General features: G+C 40.6%; 1 non-coding gene across 1 annotated transcript; it reads right to left on the reverse strand.

Moving 5' to 3' along the window:
* Positions 1-1974: 1974 nt before the first annotated feature.
* LOC148553832 (small nucleolar RNA R71) lies at positions 1975-2082 on the reverse strand. The gene has a single exon (XR_015893928.1). It is a non-coding gene; the product is annotated as a small nucleolar RNA R71 (small nucleolar RNA).
* Between the last annotated feature and the right edge of the window lie 11642 nt (positions 2083-13724).

Here is a 13724-nt window from a genome sequence, read left to right on the forward strand (position 1 = left end):
TCACCTCAATGGATGTAAATCCATTCTAAAGCTTGAATGGCTATTAAGCCATGTCTGACCCTTTGATTGGAGCTTTAGACTAAAGAGCACAAGATTCCTGGAATTCATATTAAAGATTTTGAAATCCTTATTTTTGTTTTTCAAATAATTTTTGAAAAAAATACAAAAAAATTAGAAAATCATAAAAATCAAAAATATTTTTTGTGTTCTTGCTTGAGTCTTGAGTCATGTTATAAGTTTGGTGTCAATTGCATGTGCATCTTGCATTTTTTCGAAAAAATTCATGCATTCATAGTGTTCTTCATGATCTTCAAGTTGTTCTTGGTAAGTCTTCTTGTTTGATCTTTGCATTTGCATGTTGTGTCTTTTCTTGTTTTTCATATACATTCTTGAATTCTTAGTGTCTAAGCATTAAATAATTCTAAGTTTGGTGTCTTGCATATTTTCTTTGCATTAAAAATTTTTCAAAATTGTGTTCTTGATGTTCATCATGATCTTCATAGTGTTCTTGGTGTTCATCTTGACATTCATAGCATTCTTGCATGCATCACATGTTTTGATCTAAAATTCTCATGCATTGCATAATTTTCATGTTTTTCTCTCTCATCAATAAAAATTCAAAAAAAATGAAAAAAAAATCTTTCCCTCTTTTCTCTCTTAAAATTTCGAAAATTAGATTTGACTTGTTCAAAAATTTTTAAAATCTAGTTGTTTTTATGAGTCAAATCAAATTTTCAATTTAAAAATCTTATCTTTTTCAAAATCTTTTTCAAAAATTAAATCTTTTTCAGTTTTCTTAGTTATTTTCGAAAATTCTAAAAATATTTTTCAAAAATCTTTTTCTTATTTTTGTATCAAAATTTTCGAAAATACAATAACAATTAATGTTTTGATTCAAAAATTTCAAGTTTGTTACTTACTTGTTAAGAAAGATTCAAACTTTAAGTTCTAGAATCATATCTTGTGATTTCTTGTGAATCAAGTCATTAATTGTGATTTTAAAAATTCAAATCTTTTTCAAAAACTAATTTCTATCATATCTTTTCAAAAATATCTTCTTATCTCACCTTTTTCAAAAAAATTGGTTTCAAAATATCTCTTCTAACTTCCTAACTTCTTATCTTTTCAAAATTGATTTTCAAAATTTGTTTCAACTAACTTTTTGTTTGTTTCTTATCTTTTTCAAAACCAACTAACTAACTCTCTCTCTCTCCAATTTTCGAAAATCTCTTCCCTCTTTTTCAAAATTTCTTTTTAATTAACTAATTAGTTCTTTTTATTTTAATTTTCGAAAAAAAAATTACTAACCCTTTTCAAAAGCCATTTTCGAAAAATCACTAACTCTTTTTCAAAAATTATTTTCGAAATTCTCCCTCTCTCATCTCCTTCTATTTATTTATTCTTCTACTTACACAGGGACCTCTATACTGTGGTAAAAAGGATCCCTATTATTATTATTTTTCTGTCCCTCTTTTTCATATGAGCAGGAGCAAGGACAAGAACATTCTTGTTGAAGCAGACCCTGAATTACAACTATCCAGCAAGCACCTATCAGAAACTTTCGAACAAGAAGAGGAGATGGCAGCCGAAAATAATAATAATGCAAGGAGGATGCTTGGTGACTTTACTGCACCAAATTCCAATTTACATGGAAGAAGCATCTCCATTCCTGCCATTGGAGCAAACAACTTTGAGCTGAAACCTCAGCTAGTTTCTCTGATGCAACAGAACTGCAAGTTTCATGGACTTCCATCTGAAGATCCTTTTCAGTTCTTAACTGAATTCTTGCAGATCTGTGATACTGTTAAGACTAATGGAGTAGATCCTAAAGTCTACAGGCTCATACTTTTCCCTTTTGCTGTAAGAGACAGAGCTAGAGTATGGTTGGACTCTCAACCCAAAGACAACTTGAACTCTTGGGATAAGCTAGTCATGGCTTTCTTAGCCAAGTTCTTTCCTCCTCAAAAGCTGAGTAAGCTTAGAGTGGATGTTCAAACCTTCAGACAGAAAGAAGGTGAAGCCCTCTATGAAGCTTGGGAAAGATACAAGCAGCTGACCAAAAAGTGTCCTTCTGACATGCTTTCAGAATGGACCATCCTGGATATATTCTATGATGGTTTATCTGAGCTATCAAAGATGTCACTGGACACTTCTGCAGGTGGATCCATTCACTTAAAGAAAACACCTGCAGAAGCTCAAGAACTCATTGACATGGTTGCTAATAACCAGTTCATGTACACTTCTGAGAGGAATCCTGTGAGTAATGGGATACCTATGAAGAAGGGAGTTCTTGAAATTGATACTCTGAATGCCATATTAGCTCAGAATAAAATATTGACTCAGCAAGTCAATATGATTTCTCAGAGTCTGAATGGAATGCAAGCTGCATCCAACAGTACTCAAGAGGCTTCTCCTGAAGAAGAAGCTTATGATCCTGAGAACCCTGCAATAGCAGAGGTAAATTACATGGGTGAACCTTATGGAAACACCTATAATCCATCATGGAGAAATCATCCAAATTTCTCATGGAAGGATCAAAAGCCTCAACAAGGCTTTAATAATGGTGGAAGAAACAGGTTTAGCAATAGCAAGCCTTTTCCATCATCCACTCAGCAACAGACAGAGAATTCTGAGCAGAATCCATCTAGCTTAGCAAATCTAGTCTCTGATCTATCTAAGGCCACTGTGAGTTTCATGAATGAAACAAGATCCTCCATTAGAAATTTGGAAGCACAAGTGGGCCAGCTGAGTGAAAGGATCACTGAAATCCCTCCTAGTACTCTCCCAAGCAATACAGAAGAAAATCCAAAAGGAGAGTGCAAGGCCATTGACATAACCAAAATGGCCGAACCCAAAGAGGGAGAGGAGGACGTGAATCCCAAGGAGGAAGACCTCCTGGGACGTCCAGTGATCAATAAGGAGCTTCCCTCTGAGGAACCAAAGGACTCTGAGGCTCATCTAGAGACCATAGAGATTCCATTGAACCTCCTTATGCCCTTCATGAGCTCTGATGAGTATTCCTCTTCTGAAGAGAATGAGGATGTTACTGAAGAGAAAACTGCCAAGTTTCTTGGTGCAATCATGAAGCTGAATGCCAAATTATTTGGTATTGAGACTTGGGAAGATGAACCTCCCTTGTTCACCAATGAACTAAGTGATCTGGATCAACTGACATTGCCTCAGAAGAAACAGGATCCTGGAAAGTTCATAATACCTTGTACCATAGGCACCATGATCTTTAAGGCTCTGTGTGACCTTGGTTCAGGAATAAACCTCATGCCACTCTCTGTAATAGAGAAACTGGAATCTATGGGGTGCAAGCTGCTAAAATCTCCTTAGAGATGGCAGACAATTCAAGAAAACAGGCTTATGGACAAGTAGAGGACGTGTTAGTAAAGGTTGAAGGCCTTTACATCCCTGCTGATTTCATAGTCCTGGATACTGGAAAGGAAGAGGATGAATCCATCATCCTAGGAAGACCTTTCCTAGCCACAGCAAGAGCTGTGATTAATGTGGACAGAGGAGAATTAATCCTTCAATTGAATGAGGACAACCTTGTGTTTACAACTCAAGGATCTCTCTCTGCATCCTTGGAGAGGAAGCATAAAAAGCTTCTCTCAAAGCAGAGTCAAACAAAGCCCCCGCAGTCAAACTCTAAGTTTGGTGTTGGGAAGCCACAACCAAACTCTAGGTTTGGTGTTGAACTCCCATATCCAAACTCTAAGTTTGGTGTTGGAGAGTTTCAACAATGCTCTGAACATCTGTGAGGCTCCATGAGAGCCCACTGTCAAGCTATTGCCATTAAAGAAGCGCTTGTTGGGAGGCAACCCAATTTTTATTTATCTAACTATATTTTTCTTAGTTATATGTCTTTATAGGTTCATGATCATGTGGAGTCACAAAATAAACAAAAAAATTAAAAACGGAATCAAAAACAGCAGAAGAAAAATCACACCCTGGAGGAAGCATCTGTCTGGCGTTCAACGCCAGAACAGAGCATGGTTCTGGCGCTGAACGCCTAAAATGGGCAGTATCTGGGCGCTAAACCCCCAGAACAAGCATGGTTCTGGCGTTCAACGCCAGAAATGGCCAGTAAATGGGCGTTGAACGCCCAAAATGGGCACCAACCTGGCGCTGAACGCCCAGAGTTGCGTGCAAGGGCATTTTGCATGCCTAATTTGGTGCAAGGGTGTAAATCCTTGAACACCTCAGGATCTGTGAACCCCACAGGATCATCTCAGGATCTGTGGACCCCACAGAATCATCTGAGGATCTGTGGACCCCACAGGATCATCTCAGGATCTGTGGACCCTACAGGATCCCCACCTACCTCCACTCACTTCTTCTCACCTCTCTTTCACACAATCCCATAAACACCCTTCCCCAAAAACCCTTCACCAATCACCTCAATCTCTCTTCCCCATCACCTCTTCACCACTCACATCCATCCACTCTTCCCCATAAACCTACCTCATAAACTCCACCTACCTTCAAAATTCAAAACCAATTTCCCACCCAAACCCACCCTAAATGGCTGAACCTTAACTCCCCTCCCTCCCCTATATATAGCCCTCCATTCTTCCTCATTTTCACACACCACAAGCCTCTCCTCTCTACTTGGTCGAAACACACTTCACCCCTCTTCTCCATATTTTCTTCTTCTTCTTCCTCTATTCTTTCTTTTATTGCTCGAGGGCGAGCAATATTCTAAGTTTGGTGTGGTAAAAGTATAGGCTTTTTTATTTTTCCATTACCATTGATGGCACCTAAGACCGGAGAATCCTCTAGAAAGGGGAAAGGGAAGACAAAAGCTTCCACCTCCGAGTCATGGGAGATGGAAAGGTTCATCTCCAAAGCCCATCAAGACCACTTCTATGATGTTGTGGCCAAGAAGAAGGTGATCCCCGAGGTCCCTTTCAAACTCAAAAGAAATGAGTATCCGGAGATCCGACATGAAATTTAAAGAAGAGGTTGGGAAGTTCTAACAAATCCCATCCAACAAGTCGGCATCCTAATGGTTCAAGAGTTCTATGCCAATGCATGGATCACCAAGAACCATGATCAAAGTAAGAACCCGGATCCAAAGAACTACGTTACAATGGTTCGGGGGAAATACTTAGATTTTAGTCCGGAAAATGTGAGGTTGGCGTTCAACTTGCCCATGATGCAAGGAGATGAATGCCCCTACACTAGAAGGGTCAACTTTAATCAAAGGTTGGACCAAGTCCTTATGGACATATGTGTGGAAGGAGCTCAATGGAAGATTGACTCCAAAGGCAAGCCAGTTCAACTAAGAAGATTGGACCTCAAGCCTGTGGCTAGAGGATGGTTGGAGTTCATTCAATGCTCAATCATTCCCACTAGCAACCGATCTGAAGTTACTGTGGATCGGGCCATCATGATTCATAGCATCATGATTGGAGAGGAAATAGAAGTTCATGAGGTCATCTCTAATGAACTCTACAAAATAGCCGAAAAGTCATCCCCCATTGCAAGGCTAGCTTTTCCTCATCTTATCTGCCATCTATGTTACTCAGCTGGAGCTTTCATAGAAGGAGACATTCCTATTAAGGAAGAGAAGCCCATCACTAAGAAAAAGATGGAGCAAGCAAGAGAGCCCATTCATGGAGCTCAAGAGGCGTAGAAAGTTCATCACCATGAGATCCCGGAGATGCCTCAAATGCATTTTCCTCCACAAAACTATTGGGAGCAAATCAACACCTCCCTAGGAGAATTAAGTGCCAACATGGGACAATTAAGGGTGGAACATCAAGAGCACTCCATCATGCTCCATGAAATAAGAGAAGATCAAAAAGCAATGAGGGAGGAGCAACAAAGACAAGGAAGAGACATAGAAGAGCTCAAGGACATCATTGGTTCCTCAAGAAGGAAACGCCACCATCACTAAGGTGGAATCATTCCTTGTTCTTATTTTTTCTATTTTTCGTTTTCTATGTTATGTGCTTATCTGTGTTTGTGTCTTCATTACATGATCATTAGTAGTTAGTGACTTTGTCTTAAAAGTTATAAATGTCCTATGAATCCATCACCTCTCTTAAATGAAAAATATTTTAATTCAAAAGAACAAGAAGTACATGAGTTTCTAACTTATCCTTGAACTTAGTTTAATTATATTGATGTGGTGACAATGCTTCTTGTTTTCTGAATGAATGCTTGAACAGTGCATATGTCTTTTGAAGTTGTTGTTTAAGAATGTTAAATATGTTGTCTCTTGAAAGAATGATGACAAGGAGACATGTTATTTGATAATCTAAAAAATCATAAAAATGATTCTCGAAGCAAGAAAAAGCAGCAAAGAACAAAGCTTGCAGAAAAAAAATATAGGCGAAAAAAAATAGAAAGAAAAAGAAAAAGCAAGCAGAAAAAGCCAAAGCTCTTAAAACCAAGAGGCAAGAGCAAAAAGCCAATTATCCTTAAAACCAAAAGGCAAGGGCAAATAAAAAGGATCCCAAGGCTTTGAGCATCAGTGGATAGGAGGGCCCAAAGGAATAAAATCCTGGTCTAAGCGGCTAAACCAAGCTGTCTCTAACCATGTGCTTGTGGCGTGTAGGTGTCAAGTGAAAACTTGAGACTGAGCGGTTAAAGTCAAGGTCCAAAGCAAAAAAAGATTGTGCTTAAGAACCCTGGACACCTCTAATTGGGGACTTTAGCAAAGCTGAGTCACAATCTGAAAAGGTTCACCCAATTATGTGTCTGTGGCATTTATGTATCCGGTGGTAATACTGGAAAACAAAGTGCTTAGGGCCACGGCCAAGACTCATAAAGAAGCTGTGTTCAAGAATCATCATACTGAACTAGGAGAGTCAATAACACTATCTGAACTCTGAGTTCCTATAGAAGCCAATCATTCTGAACTTCAATGAATAAAGTGAGATGCCAAAACTATTCAAGAGGCAAAAAGATATAAGTCCCGCTCATATGATTGAAGCTATGTTTCATTGATAGTTTGGAATTTATAGTATATTCTCTTCTTTTTATCCTATTTGATTTTCAGTTGCTTAGGGACAAGCAACAATTTAAGTTTGGTGTTGTGATGAGCGGATAATTTATACGCTTTTTGGCATTATTTTTAGTATGTTTTTAGTAGGATCTAGTTACTTTTAGGGATGTTTTCATTAGTTTTTATGTTAAATTCACATTTCTGGACTTTACTATGAGTTTGTGTGTTTTTCTGTGATTTCAGGTATTTTCTGGCTGAAATTGAGGGACTTGAGCAAAAATCAGATTCAGAGGTTGAAGAAGGACTGCTGATGCTGTTGGATTCTGACCTCCCTGAACTCAAAATGGATTTTCTGGAGCTACAGAACTCATAATGGCGCGCTTCCAATTGTGTTGGAAACTAGACATCCAGGGCTTTCCAACATTATATAATAGTCCATACTTTGCTCGAGGATAGATGATGTAAACTGGCGTTCAACGCCAGCTCTCTGCCCAATTCTGGAGTTCAGTGCCAGAAATGGATCAAGAACCAGAGTTGAACGCCAGAAATGGATCAAAACCTGGCGTTCAACTCCACAAATGGCCTCTGCACGTGGAGAGTTAAAGCTCAGCCCAAGCACACACCAAGTGGACTCCGGAAGTTGATTTATGCATCAATTACTTACTTATGTAAACCCTAGTAGCTAGTCTATTATAAATAGGACCTTTTACTATTGTATTAGATATCTTTTGATCTTGGATTGTATCTTTGAACATCTTTGGACGCCTGGTTCTTAGATTAGAGGGGCTGGCCATTCGGCCATGCCTGGACCTTTCACTTATGTATTTTTAACGGTAGAGTTTCTACACTCCATAGATTAAGGTGTGGAGCTCTGCTGTTCCTCAAAGATTAATGCAAAGTACTACTATTTTTTATTCAATTCATCTTATTTTGCTTCCAAGATATTCATTCGCATTTCAACCTGAATGTGATGAACGTGACAATCATCATCATTCCCTATGAACGCGTGCCTGACAACCACCTCCGTTCTACATTAGATTGAATGAGTATCTCTTAGATCTCTTAATCGGAATCTTCGTGGTGTAAGCTAGAATGATGGCGGCATTCAAGAGAATCCGGAAAGTCTAAACCTTGTCTGTGATATTCCGAGTAGGAATCAATGATTGAATGACTGTGACGAGCTTCAAACTCGCGATTGCTGGGCGTAGTGATAGATGTAAAAGGATAGTAAATCCTATTCCAGCATGATCGAGAACCGAAAAATGAATAGCCGTGCCGTGACAGGGTGCGTTGACCATTTTTACTGAGAGGATAAGATGAAACCATTGACAAGGGTGATGCCTCCAGACGATTAGCCGTGCCGTGATAGGGCATTTGGATCATTTTCCCGAGAGAAGACCGAAAGTAGCCATTGACAATGGTGATGTATCACATAAAGCCAGCCATGGAAAGGAGTAAGACTGATTGGATGAAGATAGCAGGAAAGCAGAGGTTCAAAGGAACGAAAGCATCTCTATTCGCTTATCTGAAATTCTCACCAATGATTTACATAAGTATTTCTATCCCTGTTTTATTAATTATTTTCGAAAACCCCATTACTATTTTATATCCGCCTGACTGAGATTTACAAGGTGACCATAGCTTGCTTCATACCAACAATCTCCGTGGGATTCGACCCTTACTCACGTAAGGTATTACTTGGACGACCCAGTGCACTTGCTGGTTAGTTGTGCGAAGTTGTGAACCATGGTATTGGCATCATGTTTTTGGCGCCATTTTCAGGGAAAGAAAGAGCGATGAATTTTACATAATCAAAGTGTAATTACAATTTCTGCGCACCACATACAGTGTGCGATCGCTGCGACCAGAGAGGTTGAGTAAAGACGTGCGGACGCACAAAAACGTGCGGCCCACAGAGGGTTTTTTTTTAACTTGAGGACAAAAGCATGTGTGCGTGCGAACACATGTCCGTGCGCACGCACAGGGGAAAAAATGGGGGAGGTTGAGCACACGAACAAGCTGTTCCCTCGCTCCCACCAGAGGGGCTATCAATGTGTGTGTGGGCGCACACGTCTGTACAGCCGCACAAATGAAGTATGAGAGGGGATGTGTGCGTACGCACGCATCTGTGCACACGCACAGATCAGAGAAAACAGGGCAGCGCGCACGCACAAACTGTGCTGGCGCTGCGACCAGAGGGTATATTAAGTCGTGTGCGGATGCACAGATGGCACAAAACACAGTTTTGTGTGCACGAACAGGTTGGTGCGTACGCACAGGTACCCTGTTTCAGAAAATTCTTTTCTCTTCAAAACTAAGTTTCCTACCCTTAGCATATCAACATACCAGCCCCAAATCATTCAAACACGCGCAATTTCATGGTCCACAAGTAATTTAACTTATTCAACTCAAAATTATCAAACCAAACCTAAACTACTCATTATATCACAAGAAAGCAAATAATTCAAAAAGACTATAAACAAGAGATAAAATTGGAACAAAGTTACCATGGTGGGGTGTCTCCCACCGAGCACTTTGGTTTAGAGTCCTAAGTTGGACTTGCATGGCTTCATTTGTCACTTGGAAACTTCACCAAGGAGGAAAATCTCCAACTCCTTGGCATTTTTGGGTTGAGTGTGATAAAGCCTCACCCTATGACCATTAACTCTGAACTTAACTCCATTGGTAGGGTGAATCACCTCCACCACCCCATAAGGCTTGACATCTACCACCTTAAACGGCCCGTCCCATATTGATCTCAATTTTCCGGGCATCAACCGTAATCTTGAATTATACACAAGCACTTCATCACCTATCTTGAAGTTCTTCCTCCTGATATTCTGGTCATGGAATGCCTTAGCTTTTTTCTTGTAGAACTAAGCATTCTCATATGCTTCTAACCTAAGGCATTCTAATTCCTCCAATTGAAGCTTACGTTCCATTCCCGCCCCCTTTAAGTTCGGATTGCAATTCTTCACCGCCCAATAGGCTCTATGGTGGATTTTAACCAGAAGATGACAAGGCTTCCCAAAAATAATACGGAAGGGGCTCATGCCGATTGGGGTCTTGTAAGTGGTTCTATAGGCCCATAATGCATCTCCCAATCTAGAGCTCCAATCCTTCCTCTGGGGATTAACCACTTTCTCTAAGATTTTTTTTGATCTCCCTGTTGAATACTTTCGCTTGCCCATTGGTTTGGGGGTGATAGGCTGTAGAAACTTTGTGAATGACCCCATACTTTTTCATCAACGCCTCAATTTTTCTGTTACAAAAATGGGTTCCTTGGTCGCTCATGATTGCTCGTGATGACCCAAATCTACAAATAATGTTATTCTTCAAGAATGAAGCAACGGTGTTAGCGTCATCGCAATGGGTAGGAATTGCTTCCACCCATTTAGAGACGTAATCCACTACTAACAATATGTACACAAACCCATTGGAATTTGGAAATGGCCCCATGAAGTCCATGCCCCAAACATCAAAAATCTTGCAAAAAATCATCGGTTTTTGGGGCATCTCACCCCTTTGTGAGGTATTTCTAGACTTCTGGCATTGATGACAAGATTTGCAAAATTGGTTGGCATCCCTAAATAAAGTAGGCCACCAGAATCCACAGTCTAAAACCTTCCTCGCTGTTTGTTGCGGGCCAAAATGACCCCCACTCTCAGATGAGTGGCAAAATTGAAGGATAGACTGGAACTCAGATTTCGGCACATATTTTCTAATTACTTGATCCGCTCCATGCCTCCACAGATGTGGATCATCCCAAAAATAAAACTTAGCATCACTTCTCAATTTATCTTTTTGATGCTTTAAAAATTGTGGGGGAAAGACGCGAGCAACCAAGTAATTAGCTATCGGGGCAAACCAAAGGGTGCTTTGGGATATTGCTTGCAAGGTATCTAAGAGAAATGAGTCATTGATAGGAGTGGGATCTGGAGTTAAATGTTCTAGCTGACTCAAATGGTCCGCCACTAGATTTTGGGATCCACTTCTATCTTTGATCTCCAAGTCAAATTCTTGCAAAAGTAATATCCACCTAATGAGCCTAGGCTTTGACTCCTTCTTCTTTAGCAAATATTTCAATGCGGCATGGTCCGAATACACCACCACTTTAGAGCCTAGCAAATAAGGGAGAAACTTGTCTAGAGAAAAAACAATGGCTAAAAGCTCTTTTTCGGTGGTGGTGTAATTCAACTGAGCTGAATCCAAAGTTTTTGATGCATATGCTATAATGTAGGGAGCGTTACCATCGCGTTGTGCTAGCGCAGCACCTACGGTGTGATTCGAGGCATCACACATGATCTCAAAGGGTTTATTCTAATTTGGGCCTTGCACAATAGGAGCTGTGATTAACGCTTCCTTCAACTTGTCAAAAGCCTCTTTGCAATCTTCACTGAAATGAAATTCCACATCCTTTTGTAGCAGGCGGGAGAGAGGTAAGGCGACTTTGCTAAAGTCCTTGATGAACCGACGATAGAAGCCTGCATGACCAAGGAAGGAACGGATCTCCCTCATTGAGGAGGGGTAAGGTAAACTCAAAATGACATCGATCTTAGCTGGGTCGACAGAGATTCCGTCTTTAGAGACAATATGACCCAATACTATACCTTGCTTCACCATGAAGTGGCACTTTTCAAAATTCAAAACAAGGTTAGTATTGGTGCATCGCTCTAGTACTCTAGCTAAGTTCCCTAAACAAGCATCAAAGGAGCTACCATACACACTAAAATCGTCCATGAAGACTTCCATACAATCTTCCAAAAGATCCAAGAAAACACTTGTCATGCATCTTTGAAACGTTGCCGGTGCATTGCATAAGCCAAATGGCATTCTCTTATACGCAAACGTTTCAAAGGGGTAAGTAAAAGTAGTTTTCTCCTGATCTTCAGGAGCTATGTGAATTTGAAAGTACCCTGTGTATCCATCTAAAAAGCAGTAATGGGATTTACCTGCCAAGCGATCCAACATTTGGTCAACAAACGGCAACGGATAGTGGTCCTTCCTCGTTGCTTGATTCAGCTGGCAGTAATAAATGCACACTCGCCAAGTGTTCTGGACTTGGGTGGCCACAAGCTCTCTACTCTCAGTCTTCACCATTGTTACCCCGGACTTCTTTGGCACTGCTTGGACCGGACTAATTACCCATTCACTGTCAGAAAGGGGATAAATGATGTCTGCTTCTAAGAGGCGAGTTACTTCCTTCTTGACCACATCAAGGATTGTAGGATTTAGCCGTCTTTGCAGTTGTCGGACTGGCTTAGTGCCTTCTTCTAAGAAAATCCTATGGAGGCACACTTGAGGACTTATTCCCACAATGTCACTTAGGCTCCATCCAATCGCCTTCTTATACTTCCGGATAACTTCAAGGAGTTGTTGCTCTTCTTGATTGGAGAGATCGGTTGCCACTATCACCGGAAATTTATGTTCCTCATCAAGGAACGCATATTTAACATGAGGTGGTAGTGGTTTCAAATCTTCCCTTGCTTCTCGGTGGGGTAACTTATCCTCTTGGTTGTGGAGACTTCGTGGGTCACTTTCATTTTCTTCTTCCTCAAGGTCTCCCGCTTGTGAGCTCTCTTCATCACTTAAACCTTTTTGAAGCTCATGGTGGCTATCTACCTCAAGTTCGTCCTCTCTCCCATCTTCAATGAGATTCTTGCCCCCATCAATAGATTCCTCCTTCGGAAGAGCGGGTTGAGGTTTTATCTTAATAAGCGACTCACTTCCTTCCGGAGTTATAGCATCAATGCTAGATTTCGGGGTTGATGGGTGTAGCAAGGGTGGAGGGGCAAGGTTACTAGGGGTGGAGTGAAAGGGTGCTAGACGTGACAAAGCCTCGGCAAGAGTTGCCATGCAATTCTCTTGCTTCCTTTGAAATTCCCTTTGTTCTTGGATGAGGGCTTGAAAGCTAGGCTCTCTATAAGGGAAGTTAGTGGGGATAGGATGGTGGTGGAAGCTAGGTTATCCCAAGTGAGACGGTAGGTAGATAGGTGGGGAGGGAATTGGTGGTGGAAAAGGTAAAGGAGCTTGAGGGCATGATGGTTGCATCTCATGTCGAGGGTATGGAGCATGAGCATAAGGATGGGCAAAATTGTAGTAAGGACGTGTTCCACTAGGTGTGAGAGGTTGATAGACATTAGGATCGTAGGGCCCTCGCAACGGTCCTTGTTGCCAAGAGTTGATTGCTTGTGACCCTTCCTCGAATTGACATCCCATACCTTGAGGTGAACCAACGTTGGAATTGCTACCTCCTACAACATGATAACAACTAGACTCCAAGCCAAAAGGGTGATAGTTCATGATGAATAGGAAAAATAGAAGGCAATAATATCAACAAAAGCAATGAACAAATGGGCATATATGTTCTAATTATATCCACTCGTCTAGGGCTAAACAAACAAAAAGTGTTAGTTGCTATCAATACTAAGATGGAGGCGCCTCCTACCAATTAGTGCTAAGTAGCAAATCAAAAATCAAATATTTATACTATTCACATATTTACAACAACTAAAATTGTAGCACTCATTGCACTTAAATTGAACTCCCCGGCAACGGCGCTATAATTTGATATGCGAGCGGCCAATATGCATATAGGTTAGGAACTCGATTATCCAAAAATTGGAGTTAGCATTGTAAGTATAGTCTTAACCCAACAAGTTTGCCACCGATCAAGTTGGAAATTCACAAGATGTGTCACAATTCAAAACTAATTCAAAACCGAGAGTATTTGACTCCCGAGTCGTCTCCCAAGGAGTACTTT

The sequence above is a fragment of the Arachis ipaensis genome, chromosome B7 (genome assembly GCF_059453495.1).
Source record: "Arachis ipaensis isolate K30076 ecotype BB chromosome B7, ASM5945349v1, whole genome shotgun sequence".
NCBI classification, from domain to species: domain Eukaryota; kingdom Viridiplantae; phylum Streptophyta; class Magnoliopsida; order Fabales; family Fabaceae; genus Arachis; species Arachis ipaensis.